The following is a 21399-nucleotide window of genomic DNA, read 5'->3' as shown; positions in this document are numbered from 1 at the left end:
AAACCAAAAGATCATGTCTCCCTTGGCCCATACCTCCTACATGAGTAGTATAAATTCTATAAGAATTCAGCCAAGCAGCATTTTCTTAGGAGATGCCAACTATCCTTATGTCATCTTGGAGGCTTATTATTCCCCCAGCATGAATGCCCAGAGATATCTGGACTTCAGAAGTACAAACTCACTTGGCCATTTAGTCTGTATCCCAATTAGTGAAGACAAAATCCTGGACTTGGTTCTAACCAATGTGGAACAACTATGTCAATTATAATCTCCTTCCTAGTCAAATCGGACCATAAAACAATCCCCTTCATCATAAGACTGAAGCCAGAAAAATTCTTTAATATATTGCTGTTCGGAATTTATGCTAAAACTTATCTTCTAAAAACTAGTGATGACCTGGCTAAAATCAACATTCCCTTCCACCCTGATGACATCTCAATGACTGTGGAATACTTTACCACCAAATATTATGTATACGTAAATAGCTGCTTAAATGCATATGTTCCCATCTGAAGTAAATACAACACCAAATTCAAAAATAAACCCATATGATGAAACATAAACATAAACAGGCTCTTCAAAAAAGGGCAAAGCTTACTGCATGTAAAAATAAGTGTAAGTTTCCAAATGCTAGAAACAGTTTTACTGAGCATAACAGGGAACTCCTGTCCATGATAAAATTAACCAATGCCAGATATGATATAAATATAGCTATCCAGGCAAAAGACAATCATAAAGCTTTATTCAGCTATGTTAGTAACCTAAGAAACAATGCTCAAAATTGTTTAGAGCTAATAGTAAGCAATATCACATCCTCTGACCCAGAGGACATAGCCAATACATTAGTCGATAAACTCAGCTCCAGTTTTACTGCATCCCCAAATAGTCCCAAAACACATGCCAGCACCCCCCAAACTCCTATGAATGAGTCCTCAAGGTAGTATCCAAAGCCAAGAACACTGTTTCTATGAGGCCAGATAATATACTAAGCTGCCGACTGGTCAGCATATAATAGGGCATCTCAAACTACCTATAGCAAATATTTAATATCGTCTCCAAATGAGGTTTGTGCCAGATGAGTAAAGAACAGCAAAAGTCACTTCTTGCACAAGGTGGAGCATCAACAGACCCAGATAATTATGGACCAAGAAGACTGACCAGCTTCATCTGTAAGACTATGAAAAGGATTATTATGGAATTAATATATAAGACCATGGGCAACATCCAAACTCTTGACCTGAGCTAGTGTGGTTTTGCCAACTTTTTTGTGAAGGTTACTGAAACAATGGGTGAGGGAAAATCTGTACATTCTACATATCTATACTTCGCAAAAGCATTTAACACCATCCTGCATTTAGGTACAGTTGATAAACTCAACCATCTAGATTTAAATCCTTATGTAACTCATGTGATAGCAAATTGGCAAACAAATAAAACCATAATAATTAAGGTGGGGCATGTCAACCTCCTCTAAAAGACCAGTCACAAGTGGTATACCTCATGGTTCACTTCTTGGGTGGCTCCTCTTTGGATTTACATCTCAGAGGTAAAAGGTAATGTTAAAAGCTTATGGCTGACAAAGTTTGCATATGACTGCAAACTTGGTGCCATCATAAACTGAACAGAAGACACCAAGATCCTACAGGAAGTCCTTTCCCAAAAAATAGTTGGTGTCAAAGCCCTGGCTTAAAACTAAATCCTAAAAAGTGTATAATAGTATCCTTTGGCAGGCATAATATCTCTTGCAACTATCACATCAGCGACACACCTCTGAAAATGTATCTGAAAACCCATGTTTACAATTAGCTGTCCTTTGATCATCATGTAGCCACTATTGTAACAAAGTATTTTTCATTGTACAGCTCATCAGTAATGGTATTGCATCCAGTTCTAGGCAGATGATTTTTCTACTGTATTCTGCATTTATTACATAATTCATTGAATATAATGCCCCCCCAAAGTATTTTTCCAAAATGGTAATATGACTGGAATGACCACAATGCGTTAATTCTAAGAAAATAAAGGGCCTAAATCAAAAAACTGCACTGGCCATCTCAAAGCCTTATCCATCTTCTTGGTGTCATGCAGCCTACTGAAAAGTGAATTCTGCCTTGCATACCTAGAAAGCAAGTGCAATAATGGCAGAATCACCTGCTTAAGAAATCTACAGCTCTTTTACAACTGAATTAGAACATGCTGGAGGGACAGACATTTTTCACAGAAAATACCACTTCTCTAGAATCATCTTCCTCTCAATGTATAGCAAACTGCATCTCTTACCCTATTAAAGCATAATCTGGATGAATGGATGAGAATTCACTAGTTCTCCTCTGGATTAGTGCCATCCTCCATTATGGCTAGCGTTAACATGTGAACGTCTGCCTGGGTCTGGTTACTCATACTTAAAATACAAAGGATTCTGGGTTAAAATTACAAAGAGCTCTGAGTTAATCATACTTATAATTTCAGGGCTAATAATTCTCTTGGGAATGCATGGTTAGGCTTCTGAAGATCCTCACAGATCTGTAGCCTAGTAAGTACCTGTATACCAATCAGATGTGATCTACGAATCCAGGAAAATAAAACATGTCACTGCTTCCACTTCTTCTATATCTATTCACAAGGAATCACAGGGCATAATTTTGCAATTATTTACTTATACATGTATGCATGCATGTATTTATGTAGATTTTAAACAGTAAGCCATCTTTTCTGCTTTCAGCTTTCACCTTCATCCTCAGGCTTTTCAACTCTTCCTCACTTTAAGTTATTGGAGCAGTACCATCTGCATATCTGAGGTTGTTCATATTTCACCTGTCAATATCAAATTATGTAGTCCAACATTTTGTATATCTTCAGCACAAATACACATGTAGGGTAGGAATATACTAGTTTATCATACTCCTTTTCCAATCATGAACTAGTCACCTATTCTATAGTCTTCTCTGACACTTACTTTTTGTAGAACATAGGTTCATAGGTTCATACTAGGCTATCTGCCCTAGGGCATTTATAAGCCTAGCCAGAGTGCGTTTGGCTTTCGCCACCCATTTTAAATTAATTTTGCCATGCCCTTTTTCAAGGTTAGTATATTGTGCCTCTGTCTAACAGTGACACAGAAGTGATACCCGGGGTAAACCTATGATCTCCCATCCACTCATCAAGATTCCTCTTGAAGACAGTCAATGAGGGACTCTGCCTAACCTGGACTGGGATTTTATTCCAGAGTGAAGGGAGCCTCTGGGTTATGAATCTGTCCCTCCAGCATGTCCTATTTATTTCAGTGCTGAGGTTCAAGTCTCTCGAGCATGTAGCTCGATGGGATTTGGATTTTCTGAGGTGCAGCATGCCCATTAATTCTGGGTTGGACATGGCTTTATATGTCAGGCACAGATTGCCTCTGAGCAGGTGGTATGCCACTGAGTAGAGCTGGAGTTTCTTTAACCGGGCAGCATATGGCATCTGTTTGAGCCCTTTGATCCTCTTGGTGAGGTACTTTTGGGGTCTTTCCAGTTGCTGCAGGTGTCTGGTAAGGTACATCCCAAAAGGGGCATTGTACTCAATTATGGGCCTGATGAGGGATGAGTAAAGAGGCACGATGGCCTCCCCTGATCTAGATCTGAATCCCTTCATGATTAGGTGGGCTATATAAAATGTTTTTCTAACCACTTTGGCCACGTGGTTGTCAAATGGAGATTGCTATCAACTTAGGTCCCCAGGTCCCTAATTACTTCTTCTGTACTTAATGGATTACCACCTCTGTGGTAATTTGTGGGCAATTTGTTTTTGCCAAAGGGGATGACTATACACTTTTTGGCATTTAGCTTGAGGCCATGGCTCTGGCACCAGTTGTCTGTTTCTATGAGGCCCTTTTGGAGGATGCTTGTGTCAGCTGGAGAGTCGATTATGACACCCAGTTTGCAGTCATCTGTGAACTTGGTCAGCCACAGTCCTTCCGTGTTGGCCTGTACCACCGAGAAATATATACCAAACAAGAGAGGTCCCAGGACTGAGCCTTGTCGAATGCCACTTGTAACTGGTTTGAAGTCTGACATGGCTCCAGCAATTCTAACCATGTGGGTTCTTTCCTTGAGCCAGTCTGCAACCCATCTCATGACATAGGGGTTTATATTTAAGCTGGTGAGCTTATCTATAATGCCCGAGTGGGGTATTGTATCGAAGGCTTTTGCGAGGTCCAGGTAGGCTGTGTTGACCACCTTCCCCTTGTCAATGGCCTTTGTGACTGTTTCAAAGAAATCGACCAGGTTTAAGAGGCAGGATCTGCCCTTAACAAAGCCGAACTGGGTAGGATCCAGTGTCTGTAGGTCCCCAATATCTTTATTTATGAGGTCCATGATGATCCTTTCCATAGCTTTGCAGACCAAGCTAGTCAGGCTTATGGGGTGATAGTTTCCAGGATTCCTCAGGAGGCAAAGTGACCTGACAACCTCATTTCTCTAAGAACGTGTCACAGTTTATTATAGCCCATGTAATCAAAAGCATTATTATTGAATATAGAAGTAATAATTTCCTGGAACTCCCTTGCTGTCTATATTATCCAGCAGATGTTGGCAATTTGTTCTCTGGAATCTCTGGTCCTTCTAAAACCTGCTTGCACTTCACAAAGTTCTTAGTCCATATATATTGTTAAAATCTGGCTTACATGATCTTGCTAGCATGTGAACTAGGTTCAGTTTCTTTATAATTTCAGCACTGTTTTTTGGGGGGTTGGAATATAAACTAACCTTTAACAACCAAATTGCCACTACTGTGGTATTCATATTTGCTGGGAAATTCCTTAAACAATTCATCTGGAATTATTTCATTTCCTCCTGCTTTATTAGCAAGGCTTTGTAGGGTCCATTTACCTTACTTATTTTACTGTGCATTAAATTTGCTCACAACAAAATCTGATGTTCACAGAAAACATATACTTAACATGTTAAATTAAGGTGACACCAATGCATGGCTGTGAATGACTGCAGTTAAAAGCAGTGTATACTATACTGGAATGTTAGGGAGTCACATGCATATAAAGACAGGGAGCAATAGACAGGGAAAATGGAATGTGAAGACATTAAAACTGGGGAGGGGTTTCAGCAGTAGTCACTTTAAGACTGCAGCCTTCCTGTGTGAGTTACTATCTCAGCATCTATTGTTGTGCCCAAGAAAGGTGTTCTCCAAGTGAAAAACAGAAGAAAATATCTGTTTTCACGGTCCAATTAAAAACCACACAGACACCCACATACTTTTGATTACCTTTATTGTAATGAATAATAAAATAGCAAACATGAAAACTTTATTGAAACAATCAAATTCACCTCATTGCAACAGAATAACATAAATAAACATAAGGGCAGCGTACCTACTCACCCTTGGATAAGCAGCGTCCCCCACTTGCTCACTTATCATTGTAATAACAAGGCAATGTCCCAGCTCACCTTAGCATATCATGAATCCAATTGATCCACTCAATGTCTTCCACCATCAAACTTCACCACCTCAAATTCCAATTATCCTCTTGAAGGGGAACAGAAGAGGGGCAAGCATGTCCCTCTTCTCAGGTCTATATCACTTCATCAAAATGGCAGAAGTTCGAACACCATATGTTCAAACTTCTAACCTCGAAGTGCAAAACCATCAAAGGCTTAGAACAGCGATTTTTTTCCCAGGGAAAAAAATTGCTGTTGCAAGAAACACACACCCAGCACAAGCACACCAAAAAACAGCAATCCACACACATACACTTAAAATCCTACATCTAACCCTACACTAAACTGTACATACACTACTATCTATCCACTTACCTTAACTCAAACCCTCACTCTAAGGTCTGTCACTATCACACACTCACATGACCAGCGCCCTAACCCTAACTCACCTATCCCACCCTAACCCTAAAGTCTCTCACTATCACACACCCACCTCACCCACGCCCTAACACATCTAACCCATGCCCTAACCCTAACATCCACACAATCGCACACTTACATGAACCTGACCCATAACTTTCCACCACAGTACTGAAAATCGTGAAGCCACAGAAACGGCCCACTGAATTCTTTCCCTGGGAAAGAATTCAGTGTTCCGTGACTTCGCGATAATCAGTTTTCGAACTTCACAGTTCGAACATATGGTGTTTGAACTGCTGAAGTTTCGATGAACTGATAAGAACCCCCTCTTCTCTGCCCATCAAACTATCAACAAAATGAGATGGGATGGGAGGTAAACAAGATCACACCAAATGTGCCTCTCAACACTAAATCCCACCTCAAAAATCCTTAAGACCCACCCATTAATCCTTCCTCACTTCCTCCCTCATCTTCCCACTTACTTAATTTTTTCCTATCTGCTCCCTACCCACACCCTTAATCCAGCTTACCTGCCTCCCTACATCCTATCTCCCCCACACCCCACACTAAAGCTGTCCCGTGACAACTTCTTCTGTTCCCAAACTTCATATCTGTAGTCCTTTGAAAGTGTTACAAATGTAGATATTTTACAGGAAAAGGGCTCAGTGCCCTTTTTAAACTTTAGATTTCAAGCTCGTAGCATCCTGACACTTTCTGTTTTTGTGGTGCAGATAGGAATAAAACATTGATTGTGACCCAGACAGCACAGTTACATCTGGCTGCAGAAGCACTGAAAGAGCTGATAAGGGAAGGTAGGGATGAGTGCTGATGCCATATTACCAATCCTGTGAGACTGAGACAAAGTGGCTCTTTCTGCTGCATTGTTAATCCTATTTGGAAGGCATGGGAAATGGTATGCAGCATTACAAAGGATAGAGATACAACTTTTTCCTAGCCTTTCCCATGAGTAAACCTCTGAAATATGTGCATACTGGAGTGTAGTTACAGAAAAGGTGAGGAGGGTGATAGTATACTTTCATGTTTGCACATATGCACTTTTCAGGCACCAGGAGAAAGTGTTAGGAAAGAATCTGTGATAGTTGCCCGTATGGTCACTCCCACTTTCATGGGACTGAGTATCATCCCTATAAAAGAGGAATGAATTGCTGTTGTCACATAAGAGAATGTAATACTAAGAACGTGCAAGAAAATTTAAAAAAAAACAGTACAAGATCTTTAAAATTCCCCTGCTACTCTTGTTCTGTAAACTAAGCAGCCTGTAGAAGTAGGCTATTGCTAAAGGAACTCTGAAGGTGGGTGACAATGCAGTGAATGAGTGCAGCAAAAGGTGTGAGCATGTAAAGCTGGAGAAAATGGAAACAACCCCACCAAAATGAGTGTATATGTAGAGCAGGGTAGCTATACGACATGGACATACATTATGAAAACAGAAAGCATGGGCCATGCATACAATCAATTTTCTGCACGCATACCAGTTTGTTTTTGTAGTTGTACCTATGTACTCTTACTTTTCCTGATTGCAATGATAAGGCACCTTTTGGTGTGTATGAGTACTGTAGTTAAAAATGGGCACCTTCAAGTTATCAACATCTGTTATCAATTTATTAAAACTATCCAAAGACTCACACAATGCTAGTCCTACTGTACATGTTGGTTTTTCTATAATAAAAGCTAAAGTATTCTAATTGTTCAAATCAGCCAGATACAAGACAACAGCAGTGCTAGTGCTTCCTAGAGATCCTCTATCAGCTTGTATCTCCCTCTATGCAGATAGACATACCCCCAGATTCACGAATCCTCCATGTAAGACTTAATAAGTCTTACTTGGAGGCTGCAGTTGAACGGTATGACGTCAGCATGCCATGAATATGCATGAGGGCACGCTGACCCAACCGTAAGTCCTACACGGACCGTGTAAGAAAGCAGGGGCGTGTCCGACTGCCGAGCAGTTCAAATGTCCACACCCCTGCAAGTGTTCAAAAATAAAGGAAATAAACAAGAGCGAGTCCGCTCAAATGTCCCTGCACCCAACACCTCACTGCCTGATAATGTAAACCCCCATCACACATCTAAAATGCACAACCATAAAAATTTTTTTAAATACCCAAAATAGCTGCCCATATTTGCACATATGTGCGCGTGTGGGCCCATTGCTTAGCTACAGTCAGCAATTCTCACATGGAAGAGCATAAGAAAGAATGTTTATGCAAATCACATGAAATAGCAATAGCGTAATGGTAGAGCGTTCGCATAAAGAAGAGGTATTCATGGTTCGAGATCCACCACTCCCTTTCGTATTTATTTTTTAAATCAGTATATGGAATAATACCCAACATATATGTTTAAACATAACTAAAAAGCAGTGAAATGGCCAATGTATCAGTGAATAAAATAAATATTTTAAAGGATCCCAATATAAAATTGGCCGCAGTTAAGCAGCGCTTCACCCAGCGCAATGTAGTTGCCCCTAGCTAACTCGCGCTTTACCAGTGCAATGTAGTTGCCCATAGCTAAATTGCGCTTTACCCAGCTCAAAATAGTTGCCCAAAGCTAAATAGCGCTTTACCCAGTGCAATCGGTTTGTGCAGAGGTGCGCGCCGCGCCAACCAGCACCCCGTCGGGCAACGTGGAGCAACGTAGAGCAAAGTTGCTTACACACAGCCACGCCCCCTAACTTGTCTGGACAGTAGTAAAATAAAATGCAATGATAAGGTTTGAACCCAGGACACTATGCCCCATAATCAAAGCACTGAACCACTAAGCCACGACAACATAGGATAAGCATCCACTGTTAACATATATATAGTAATAAATGTTTGATTAACCATTGCTAAGCAGGTCTGCAGTCAGCCGAGAATATTCAAAAATGACCACTCACAGAAAAGTGCGGGAAATGCGGCATATTTAAGCAGCATAGGTGGGAATACTCACCATAACTGATTGTAGCTCCCATCTGCAGTTAGAATGTCTGGTGCTGGAGAGGGTCCATGCTTTCGAGCACTACGCTGGGGCATCCAGGAGTCAAGAAATATGGTTTGGCTCCTAGTCCATCGGCATGAGACTCGACTCCTGCAGGGCCAGTTCCAAGGAACGGAGTATAAGGCGGAGGCTTGGAACCGGTTGGCTCATGAACTCACCAGTACCACAGGCATCCCTCGGACTGGTGACCAGGTCCATCACCACCATGCAGACCTGAAGAGGCAGAAGCAGGACCTTCTGAACCAGTGGATCCAGGAGGCCTGTCAAATGCGGGATGCCCCACTACTAAGTAGGTAGCCCTGGAATGCAATATGTAAGATAAGCTAATATAGTCTAAATAATGGATAGGTATGTCTCAATATCCCTTTATTTATTCCACAGCTGCAGGTGCTCACGCTATGAATCAGCAAGCCTATGCAGATAGGCTGCTAAGACTGCTCCACCAGGCAGGGTAGCAGATATTCTGCATGTATTGTTACATGATATATGTGAGTGAGCATGAGAAAAGTGTATAAGCCCAATAATACAGCAATAAAATGTCCTGATGAAACCCTCTGCATGTACTGTTATATAACAAATGTCAGTGAGCCAGAAATTGAGTGTACTAACTCACCAATCAAGCTAAAATAATTCTGGAATACTATCCCTGCATGTATTGTCATAACATATAAGTGAGCAGGCCTGAAAAAGAGTGTTGTAACCCATCAAGAAAGGTATAATATGTCCTGAATATGTCTTCCATATGCTCTGTAATAACAAGTAAAGGAGAGAGCCTGTAGAAAAGAATGTTCAATGTAATTAATAAAGGTATAAAATTTGGAGTGTGTCTGTGTCACTTACTTTGAAATGTTGTTGTACCCTTGTAATAATAAGTAGTACTGTTGTATTAGGTGCTGTCAACTCACAGTTGTGCAGTCCCATAGGAAGTGGATGAAGGAAGTGGCAGTAGCTGTGAAGTACAAAACATTCATTCCCTGAATTAATCATCTGCATGTACTGTTACATATCATAAGTGAGATAGGCAGGAATAGAGTGTAGTAACCCATGAATAAAGCAAAAACATGTCTGGAATACTATCTCTGCATGCACTGTCATAGATAAAATGTGAGTGAGCCTGTAAAACAGTCTTGTAACCTATCAATAAAGGTATAACATTTGCTAAATATGTCTACTGTATGCAGTGTAATGTAAAATACAGGAGAGAGCCTGTAGAAAGAGTTGTAATGTAAATAAGAAAGGTATAATACTTGCACTGTGTATGTGCCAGTTACTCAGAAATTGTTGTTGAACCCTTGCAGTGAAGATATGTTACTCTGTTGTAGTAAGTGCTGACAACCCCCAGTAGTGCAGTCCCATATAAAGTGGATGAAGGAAGTGCCAGTAGCTGTGAAGTATGCAACAGTCCTAAGCATTTGTGAAATGGCTGACATGCATAGGTAAATCTAGCACATGAGTAGCCTGTCAGGGTGTTCCCAAGAAACTTAAGTGTGTTACCTGAAAAGTAGGGTTGTGTAGAAAACAAGTGAAAAAGCCATGTGAACACACCCAGATGTGCACATACATAAACAAGTCAATTTAATACAAGTATGTAGCAGTAACATCTGCATCCTGGACAGTTATCATGTCAGATATAGGCCAGGTATATCATGAAGTAGCAAAACCCATAACGCAATCAAATGCATGTTGTTTAGTGTAAGAATACATGTAGGGGATATGCACCTGCAGTCAATAGGAATGTAGTGTACAGTTAAAGTACTAATAAGATGTTAATGGAGGTTTCTTTTTACACCCTACTCCATGTGCATAAACAATGCAATTCTACACCTCAATGGGTATGTGTAATCTCATAACATTTGTTGGGACATATGTCCTATTGTTATAAAAAATCTGCACCTACTTTGATGCATGTGCCCTGTTAAAACACCACAATCTTGGTGGCCTGTTGCCACCAATCATCCCTGCATGCTGTTGGAATGTCCACTGTCGTTCAGTACATGCATGTGTTATGCTTGCTGATCAACTGTTGTAACCATGGTGTGATGGGTTAATGGGAATATTACTGCATGCTGTTACAACTAACTTGGAATGCTGTTGTCTATGTTGTAATTAAAAACACCTAATCACAAAACGTATGGGAAGGCCGGTCCCAGCGGACCCACCTGTCCCACCTCAGCTGGCAGTTGCACCTGGCACCAGCAGGTCTGGTGCCCAGCCCAGGCCACCCTCCTCCACAGGTCCTGTGCCACCTTCGGGTGGAAGCGCTGCATGGGATGGGGCTCGCCCCCCCTGCAAGCGTGGGTGGAGAAGGGCCTCCTGTCACCCTCCGAAGGGTCCAGGTTGCAGTGCGTAGGGAGATCCAGCATTTAGTCATTGATCCCCTATGCCAGCTCGAGGCGAGTGGCGCAACTCATAGGTGAGCCTGCCCCTCCTACGCAGCCCCCAGCACAGCGACCCTCGGGTCTGTGAAGGTCCAGTGGTGACTGCCCATGGGTGGGGATATCAGTTCCACTGTTACCATATGTGGGCTCATGGGCTTGCGATTTCCAAACATCCATCCCCGTCAATTGTGTTTACCCACCCCATGTGTCATACTCCGCCCCTGTATGCATCTTGTTTGTCTTGTCTGTTTGCCTATCCAACCTACCTCCCCAAATATACCTACTTCCTCTACCTCACTTACAACTCTCCCCTGAAAAAAAAAAAAAAAAAAGGGGCAATCTGTACCCGAAAAATAATTACGCCCCATACATAGCTTCCCATTTCACACACATGTCGAATGAACATGTACACTGATAATTCTAATTGGCAGTGCAACAAACTATGTTGTCCTCACCTCTCTCACCAAAAAAAAAAAAAAAAAAAGACCGAAGGTGAAATAGAGGGCAAATACCCAAATCAACAGGGGCGGTTCATGCTATAGGACTGCAGGACTGCAAGACTGCAGCCCCCCATCCTGCAGCCCCCCCCCACCTGTACAATAAACTTGAAAAATAAAATAAAAAAAAAAAAAATTCACGGACTCCACGCATGCGTGCATGGTTCCTGAGAACTCCATGCACGCATGCGTGCTCATTCCAGTGCTCCAGACTGCTCTGTTAGGCAGTCCAGACAGGAAAGGCAGGAAACTCCGCCCTTCCATCCCAGAGGACCGAAAGGTCACCGGACTGCATCACCCGCAGGACAGAGGCTCCAGCCTACTACTCTTGTGGGACTAGCCATCTCTCGCGGGAGACCCATGCACGGGCAGCCATTTTGTGGAGGGAGACCCATGCTGCAGAGGATCGGCAGCCGTTTTATGGAGGGATACCCATGCTACAGAGGATCAGTGGCTGTTTTGTGGAGGGAGACCCATGCTGCAGAGGATCGGCGGCCGTTTTGTGGAGGACAGGTAGTGGATTCACTGTGTGTGTGTTTGGGCGGGGGGTTGTTTGTGTACTTGTACATTTAGTTTCTGTGCCTGTGTTGTGTAGTAGTACTGCTAGGGAAAGGTTTTTTGGATGGTAATATGCACGGTTGAAGTTAATGTCAGGGCTAGTAATAGGGTTAGGACCAGCACACAAGAGTAAGGTGATGCAGGGATGACAGGTCAGTACTGTTTCTAAGGAATATTAATGAATGAAATCTTTACAGAGGAGTACTAGAAATATTATTTGTTAGAAGCAGCATCAGCACTTTTCCTTTAAGTCGGTTTCTGTTTGAAGTGTTTTTGTTGTTTATTTATTTTTTCAAACAAACTGATTTCAGATGACCATAGAATTATTAAAACTGCAGTTATGACATCTGGAATTACATAATACGAAAATATGTTATGTATACAGTTAATGTTTGTTTGGTTAATCTTAGATCCAAGATATTAACGAATGAAAAATAAGGATGCACCTTTGAACAAACTAGGAAAAATTATGAGCGCAAATAGTAGAGATCAAGCAGAATATCTGGAACCCAAGCTTTCAGTACTTGTTAGGGTATACAACTTTGCTTACTTTCTAAAACTGTCAAGAGCAATTACCTTCTAGTGGTTAATGATATTATTATTGATGTCTGTCAAAATATTACTTCTTATGTATTTAACATGAGTCTGAAAGCATTTATATTTAACGCATACAAGTGCATTTTCAGTAGATTTTTGTTTTCTAGAAAATATTTGTATCAAAACTACATCTAATAGTATTATAACAAAACATAATATTTATAATGGGAGATCAAATAATGAAAATGAAGAATAGTTGCCCTTTGTTCTTCTGTGTGGTGCCAGTCATTTATATATTTTTAAAATATGTGGATTCTTGGAATGACTATAACCTTTTATTTAATTGGATCTGGTCTGTTAACTGATTGAAATACTGCATGTTTGACAGCAATGGGTGGTAAAACGAGCAGACAGATATTACTAAAACAAACATTAGAAATGACTCAATCAAATCCTATAATGTTATTATCTTTGAGCTGATAAAACAATGCTGTAGACCACTAGGTTTGAATCTTTGGACACTTCTACCTTACATGTATCCGATTACTTAGCCGAGCACAGTAGTGCCAGCATTCTGAAGTTGGGTTAAATTTACATGCCGCAAATAGGTTACCATTGAGTTTGACTCCCAAAGGAATTGTAGCCCACATGACAAAATTTTGCATTGAAGCCAAGAGATGGAGCAATCTGGGGATCTAACAGTGGGGCAGATATTATTAAAGTATGAGCAAATTATCTGACATACTCATGGAAGTATACATAGAGCTAACTTAGTGCAAACGTTCAGTCTGGGTCGTGAATTTTTAAGTCTAAAACTTCTTTGATTTATTCGTAAAATAAACATAGCACTCTGTAATAGATTCCCTTTAAAAAGTCATATTTATGTCAAGCTAAAGGACCCTCTTGTTGATGATGCAGCACCAATACATGTGATTCAAAAATGTAAACCAATTCCTTCTTTCTACAGGATAGTTTAAGATATTTGGATTCAATTTATGATCTAACTATCTTCAAATATTACAATCTGACCTAATTCTAATGGTGTACAGATGCAGATACTATTTAACATCTTTAACTCTTGATTACATGATATTTCCAAGTTTAAATAAATTTTGACACTAGCCTGGCAAACTACTTCAGTAAGCATAGAATACCCACAAAATCCTCTTCTTTAATAAACTAATAAATTAGAAAAAAAAATAAAACTTGAAAATAGTACAATGTCTGCTATACTGGTGGATGCAAGGCACAGAGGGATTCCCATGTAATGAGAGGTACTAAATTCTTAATATTTTCAAATATGTTGTGGGGCCATTAGTTGTTCTTCCATTTCTGTCACTAAATACAAATTAAGTTACACATTTTCTTTCTTTTCTTTTTTTTATCTGACCTCTTAATGAGCTTGGAAAAAAACACACGAAGAGAGATTTTTGTCACATAATTTTCATAAATCGACCAAAAGGCTGCCTTTTGAAATTGGTTTCAGAGGGCAGATCCTGAGTGAAATTCAGGCTTGGTTAAAGGGCAGTGTTTTTTCTTTAATATTTACTTGACATATATGATTTTTACAAGCCAAATACACAAACTTTTGTATGACTTCTCCATTAATCCCTGGTTTTGTATTCACTAGATGGTAAATAATATCAAGTCAGGAGTGTTAATCCAAGAGTACAAAGCCCACTTTCATTTATTCAGCTGCTAATTTTAACAGAGGCACTTCTGATGGTTGAGAAAAGTGATGGTGCTCTTGGATTCCTGAAAATCTCAGGTTATATTGCCTATATTTCTTCTGTGTTCAGTATTTTGAGTTCAGTGTTTTGAATAGCCATTTCAGGTCTTTTAAAATATTAAATATTAATATTAAACTTTAAACAAAATTGTTGCATGTCATGTTGCAGTCTGTATAATGTTTGAGAACAGGAATGCCTCTGTGACACCATTTAGAGTTGCTTGTATATTTCGGAATTAACCAATATTAAATTAGCAATATCCAAAGTTATGCCTTGTAGCAAACATGCATGTTGGGAAATTTCCTCCAATTTATTCATAATGCAAATTGCCAAGTGCTGAATTACTATAAAGTCCTTAGTTTTGTACAGGGGTGGCTTGTGCTATAGGACTGCAACCCCCCACCTGTACAATAAACTTGAAAAATAAAATTTCACAGACTCCACACATGCGTGCATGGTTCTTGAGAACTCCATGCGCGCATGCATTCTCATTCGAGCTCCAGACTGCTCTGTTAGGCAGTCCGGATAGGAAAGGCAGGAAACTCCGCCCTTCCAGCCCAGAGGTCTTTGCTGTGATGACCGAAAGGTCACCGAACTGCATCGCCCACAGGAAGGAGGCTCCAGCCTACTCTCATGGGACTAGCTATCTCACATGGGAGACCCATGCATGGGGGGCCGTTTTGTGGAGTGTGTGTGTGTGTGTGTGTGTGTGTGTGTGTGTGTGTGTGTGTGTGTGTGTGTGTGTGTGTGTGTGTGTGTGTGTGTGTGTGTGTGTGTGTGTGTGTGTGTGTGTGTGTGTGTGTGTGTGTGTGTGTGTGTGTGTGTGTGTGTGTGTGTGTGTGTGTGTGTGTGTGTGTGTGTGTGTGTGTGTGTGTGCCCCAGATGCTACATGGTGGTAGGTAGAGAATAAAGCTTGAACCCTGTACCTTGAGCCCAGGTGGCAGGAGCCTGAATTCCCTACCCACAACCATTTGTAAAAACATTGCAGATTTTTCCCTCATACTTGTTCTATTCTTCATAAAATCTGTGGTTTCTGTATTTGTGCCCTTGCAAAGCTGATGCAGTGGTAGCATTGTTGCCTGACAGCTACAGGTTCTCTGGTTTGATTCTTGGCTGGGGTGCCTTAACTTTTCTGTATACCCTCCCTGTGTTTGTTTCCTCTAGTGTCCTCCCATCTTACAAAGACATGTGTCTGTCTGGAGTGTTTCTCCCTGGGCCTCTGCTAAAATTTAGCTTTTGATCCAAGTCAGACTTTCCTGGTTAATAAATGTTAAAAATAACACGCATTTGAATATCAGACTTCATGTTCTTCAAAAAGTGCATGGTAACGCAAACGCTTGTATTCTAGCAATTTTCTAAGTGTATAAGATGGATATTTGAAATTTGTCCCTATTTTTGGGATTGTATTCCCCCGTTATTGGCTTCATCCAGATTTTTTGTGCCAAGGTTGAGAGCTATGGCAAGAACTGAATTCAGTGAATATGTTTGGGGGCTCTATTCCCCCATTACTGGCTTTGTCCGGGTGTTTTTCTTTGCTAAGAGATTGAGAGCTATGGTGAGAACTGAATTCACTGAATGTTTGGGGGCTGTATTCACCCATTATTGGCTTTGTTCAGGTATTTTGTGCTAAGAGGTTTTCAGCTGTGCTATGGTGAGAACTGAATTCACTAAATGGTAGCCATTTAAGTTTCCATCTTCCTCTTTCACAAAACAGCTGATTTGGCATAGTGGTATGTTGCTCTGACTGTTTTGCACAGGGTCCTGGGTTTAAGGCTTGGCAGTGAAATGTATGGTGGTAACACAGCATTTTATTCTAGCAACTTTCCAACATTATACAAGCAATGTTTAAAATGTGTCCCTGGTTTGGGGCTTTTGTCTCCCCCACAATAAACTTTGGCTTTTTCCAGATTTCTTTCTGCTGCAAACTTCAGAGATACAGCTGAGTGAGTAGATTTTACAAGAAGCTGAGAGCTGCAGGGGAGCAAAAGTTTAGTGCTGCTTATGCTGAATCTGCCTGCCTTGTTAATAGCACAACAGGTAGTATACTTGCTTTTGATGCAGAAGGCTGTGGATTCTACTCCCACAGTAGATAGATGCATTGCTGATACTGTACTTTGCAAAGGGGGTGGATGCTGCACTCCTTTTTGGCGAAGATACCTAGTAACAATGAACCTGTTATCAGTTTGCCATCCATTCCCTATTGCAATATTGCTAGCTTATCATTTTTTTAGTGTAAGATAGGCAATTTATTCCTCAAGGGTAACGGGCACTTTATTTGTAGATGAAGCAATGAAATACAAAGTTGTTTGCTAGCAGCAGCCTCTTCAATAGTTACAGAGCTCTTTAATGTGTAATTATTTAGATGACTTTTACTTCAGAGATTGTGCATATGTACTGATACTGGTGGACTGTAGAAGTTTGAGTAGACTTTTATGATGGAAATGTTCTGAATTGGGCAGTTTTGTCATTACTGGTGCATGCATTTTTTTCATTGTTTACTGGAAAAATTTCAAAACAAATTTAAAACACCCTCTAAAACTGTACTGAAGTGTATAAGGAATATAATTTAATGCAATCAGGAAGGTGTATGAAAGAGCATGTGTATGTTTTGTGTGCAAGGGGCCTGTGATTTGAAAACAGTCCAAACCCAAAGTTAATCTGCCACTGGCAAAATGTATTTTCTTTGAATGTGGGTTTCAATGCTGTTTCAGTGAATGTGAGTTTTCAAGGGCAGAGAAGTTTTAATGCTATGTCTGCTTTCATTGTGAGACTGCATTGCTTTGTTTAGCAGATATGATATCTATTGGTGTTTGCACTGTAAAATGCAAAATAAAACTTTCAAATGAAGTCCAAATCATTGCAGAAGTAAAGAGTACGCACATTAGTGTTTATGGTTTTTGTTTTTCGGCTTTTCACGGTTAGTGTTTATGGTAAGTGGGGTGAAATAGCCAAGTAATGATTCATTGGAATGGCTGTAGGGGGGGGTCCCCATTCGACCATGATTTTGTGAGGGGGGGAACGGCAGCAAACTCAGACAGCCCCAGCTGAACTATACCTCTCAACTGTCCAGATTTTTGCAGAATGAAGAGATTTTTGCTTCTTATTTTTGGTTTGTTCCTCATAAAATGTGTGGTTTTCTGTCAAATCATTTAGGAATGAAGTCACTAAATAATGACAGACACTGAGTTTCAGACTTCATAACCTTCAGGAAAAATGCATGCTAAAGCAAGACCTGTTATTCTATCAAGTGTCTCAGTTTATAAAAGAGCAATCTTTAGTACTGTTTATATGTTCCCCCAATATATTTGGCCTTGTCCAGATTTCATGCATTAACAGGTTGAGAGGTACGTACAAATAAATTGCTTTATAGAATTAGGCATATCCAAACCTTTCAACTGTACCCGATTTTGGCTCAAATTGTTGCTCTTCCCCTAATAATCTCTCCGCAAAATGGCAATTTTGGAAGAAAACACGGAGGGTTTACAATTAATAAATAACTGTAATAATCAGTTATAGATTGCTTTTATTTCAGAAATGCATGTAGATTCTTTTATTTTGTCAGCTGCTCAAGTTAGCAGTACTAATATTAAAAAGTGCTCCTTCTTTGCAGGTTCCCAGCTGTACTGTGTGGCTATTTTATATTTTTGAATCACATTTTTGGTCCATTTTTCAAAAAATTGTGTTTTCTTGGCAAATTAGTGGCAAATCATTAAAGACTGAAGTTAGAAAATAATGACAGACATTTCAGTTTCAGATTTCATACCCTTCAGAAAATTTATACTAATGCAAGACCTACTATTCTATTATTTAAGTTTATAAGAGCAATATTTAAAAACTGTCCTTATTTTTGGGCCTTTGTCCCACTTCTATGTATGGCTTTGTCCAGCTTTCTTGCTCTGAGGTTGAGAGATATGATAAATGTGTCAGGGCCATCGCAGTCAGCCAGAGACATTTCAAATTGTGACATACTTGTTGCACCCCACTCCCCTATGTAGTGACTCTGGATGTGTCCAAGCAAGGCAAGGAACAGTTATGCAGTGTAAATGTGCAGACTATCCCCCCATCCAAGGTAGGCACAAGTACTACAATGGCTTTTCATCTGTCCTTGATTTTGTAGAATGTTCTCATTTCTGTCATATTTTTATACTGTTGATTTATGCTTATTATTCAGAAAGTGCTTGTTGCTCTGTGTTTAAGTAGCAATGCTTTAACGACCATCTGGTAAGCTTGTCTGAGATTGTAAGATGCAAATAAGTTTTAATAAGCATACTGTTAATGAATTGCCAACATTGAAAGCCTTTCTGTTGTTGCCATGCAAAGAATACTTACATAACTAGATAACATATAAGCCTTGGGTATTGAAATGCATATGACAGTATTTGTAATAAAGGACAGGATTACATTATTTTAAGAGCTCATTACAGGCTTTAACTGCAAACTAAACAGAATGCCAATCTATCATGTGTGGTCCATATCCTGTGCAGTAATCCTTTAAGCAATGTATGTTGACCTTGTTTCCTGTTTGCTTTTCATTTTTTACTTTGATCATGTTTTCCCCATGAAACAAGTAGATAGTTGTTGTCAGGCAGCAGGTCTTTTTTGGATAAGAAACATTTTTACAAGTGGGGGTATCACAGAGATTGCTACTTTCAGCATGCTACTTGGTACTTTAATAAAGCTGAATATAAATTATAATTCGAACCGCAGTGCAAGGAGAAGTGGTTTGAGTTGAGAGCTGCTTGTTTTATTATACTTGATTTTAACTGGCATTCCAGTAATGTATTTAAAAAGTAATTTATTTGTTCATGCCTCACAACCTTTTTTTTTCCATTTAGATATTAAGTAAGCTGCCATGCAGCCAATGGATTGAAATATTGTTTTTCTTCTACACTTTCCTTTTTTCTTGATTGGACTCTCATAATGATGGTTTGGCACCCAGGGCAGCGTATTTAATTAAAGTTACAGTTTTTGTGGTTTTGATCATAGCTCCTCCCATTTCTTGTTGGCCACACCCATTCTCATTGACCCCACCCATTCTGCTGTCTCCTGCAGCCCCCCCATTTGATTTGAAGTCACCAGCCGCCACTGCAAATCAAACCAGCAAAAAAAAAAAAAAAAAGACCGAAGGTGAAATAGAGGGCAAATACCCAAATCAAACCAGCAAAAAAAAAAAATAAGATACAAAACCGTAACACACAGAGCAGGTAAATACAAAGGTAAGGTATGTAACTCAAATATATGTGTTGGCATGTTGTACATGTTCCCGAAGAGTATTCTACACACTGCAAATCATCCATGTGTGGCAGCAGTATGTATCTATCTGTATCTGCACATGTGCATAAGGCAAGGGACATACTGCAACTGTTAGTGAAGGGTGGACAGCTATCTGTCAGTGAATGTTGATATGTGCATATATCCATGTAGGTTGTAGTGTGTGGCCTAGAAGACAGCATGCAGTGCGCTGGAGTGGCCTTAGGTCAACTGGTGCCCTAGGCAAAAGGGCCCCACGGTGCCCCCCACCACACTTCCTGGTGCCCCCATCCTTGTGTCCACATAAATAGTGGAAAAGCACCCCTGCTAGAGCGGCGCCCTAGGTGCCCGCCCAGTAGGCCTATGCCTAAGGCCAGCTATGGTAGTGTTGATATATGTCATGTGGTGGTTAAATGCTGTGGGACAGATTTGTCAGATCTGATGTGTTACAGACAGTGAGGCCTGCTAATGCTACAAGGGCTGAGGACACCCATATGCATTCTGCACAACACTGTGCAATGTAATCACACACCTGTACATCCCACAACTGTCGCATAAGTGAGATCCCCACCATGAAAGGTGGACTGTACATGTGCCTATATGTACATCCATGTGTACAGCAATGGATGTGTACATGTATGTGTATAGATATGCTAATATATATATATATATATATATATATATATATATATATATATATATATATATATATACATATAGAGTGAGAGAGAGAAACACAGAGACACGGGGTCATCTGTACTGCAACAGGTGTGTGGTGAACAAGGCATCGAGTGTAGACAAGTGTTGATACTGCAGTGCCATTCCACCTTCCCAAAACAGTGTACCCATTAACTAACACATAGGTAGAGATCTACCTAACAGTGAAGGTGTGATAAGGGAACATGGGACACAGGTGGACAGTAGCCTCCACTGTGATGAAGACAGTGCCACACTACACCTGTAATCTGTCTGTGTGGTATGTCTCATGACAACAGGTGTGTCATCTATAGAAGTATAAGGTAGGGTTCCCCTCTACTCATCACAATGCCCTGTGTGGTATGTACTTCATATGACAACTACACCAGGTGAACAGGCCACAGACAGACCTCCCAAAGGGTTATACTGTCCGCAAACAGATGCCCTATGCAGACTGACTCAGAAAACCACAACTACACTGTATTGCATACTGGCCACACAAAGGTGACCTCTGCCGGACATACAGAGGTATGTCACACCCATAGCTGGGTGACAACCACCATGGCAACATATCACAACCCCTCAGGGTTACACGCTCTAGGGCCCTATACCTTGTCAGCTCACTAAACAGCACATGCTGGAGGGATAGGTTCCCATCTCAGACATATGCCATACACCAGAATAGACCACATAGCAATAGCAAACAAGGCTCCTCCTTAGCAGCTGTTATAAATACCCCTGATGATTGTGTGGGAGATTGTTAATACACCTCAGGAAACACCTCTGTGGTTCAGGTTGGCAGGGGCAAGTGAAACCAAAGTACATGTGTGTCAAAGGCCAGGGAAGCATATGGCTAGGCTGCCATAGGCCCTAGGGCCAATAGCATATCACCTACCTATGA

Source organism: Protopterus annectens, chromosome 2.part0, assembly GCF_019279795.1.
Source record: "Protopterus annectens isolate FY-2018-M chromosome 2.part0, PAN1.0, whole genome shotgun sequence".
NCBI lineage: Eukaryota > Metazoa > Chordata > Ceratodontiformes > Protopteridae > Protopterus > Protopterus annectens.
Note: the sequence above shows the minus strand (reverse complement) of the source record.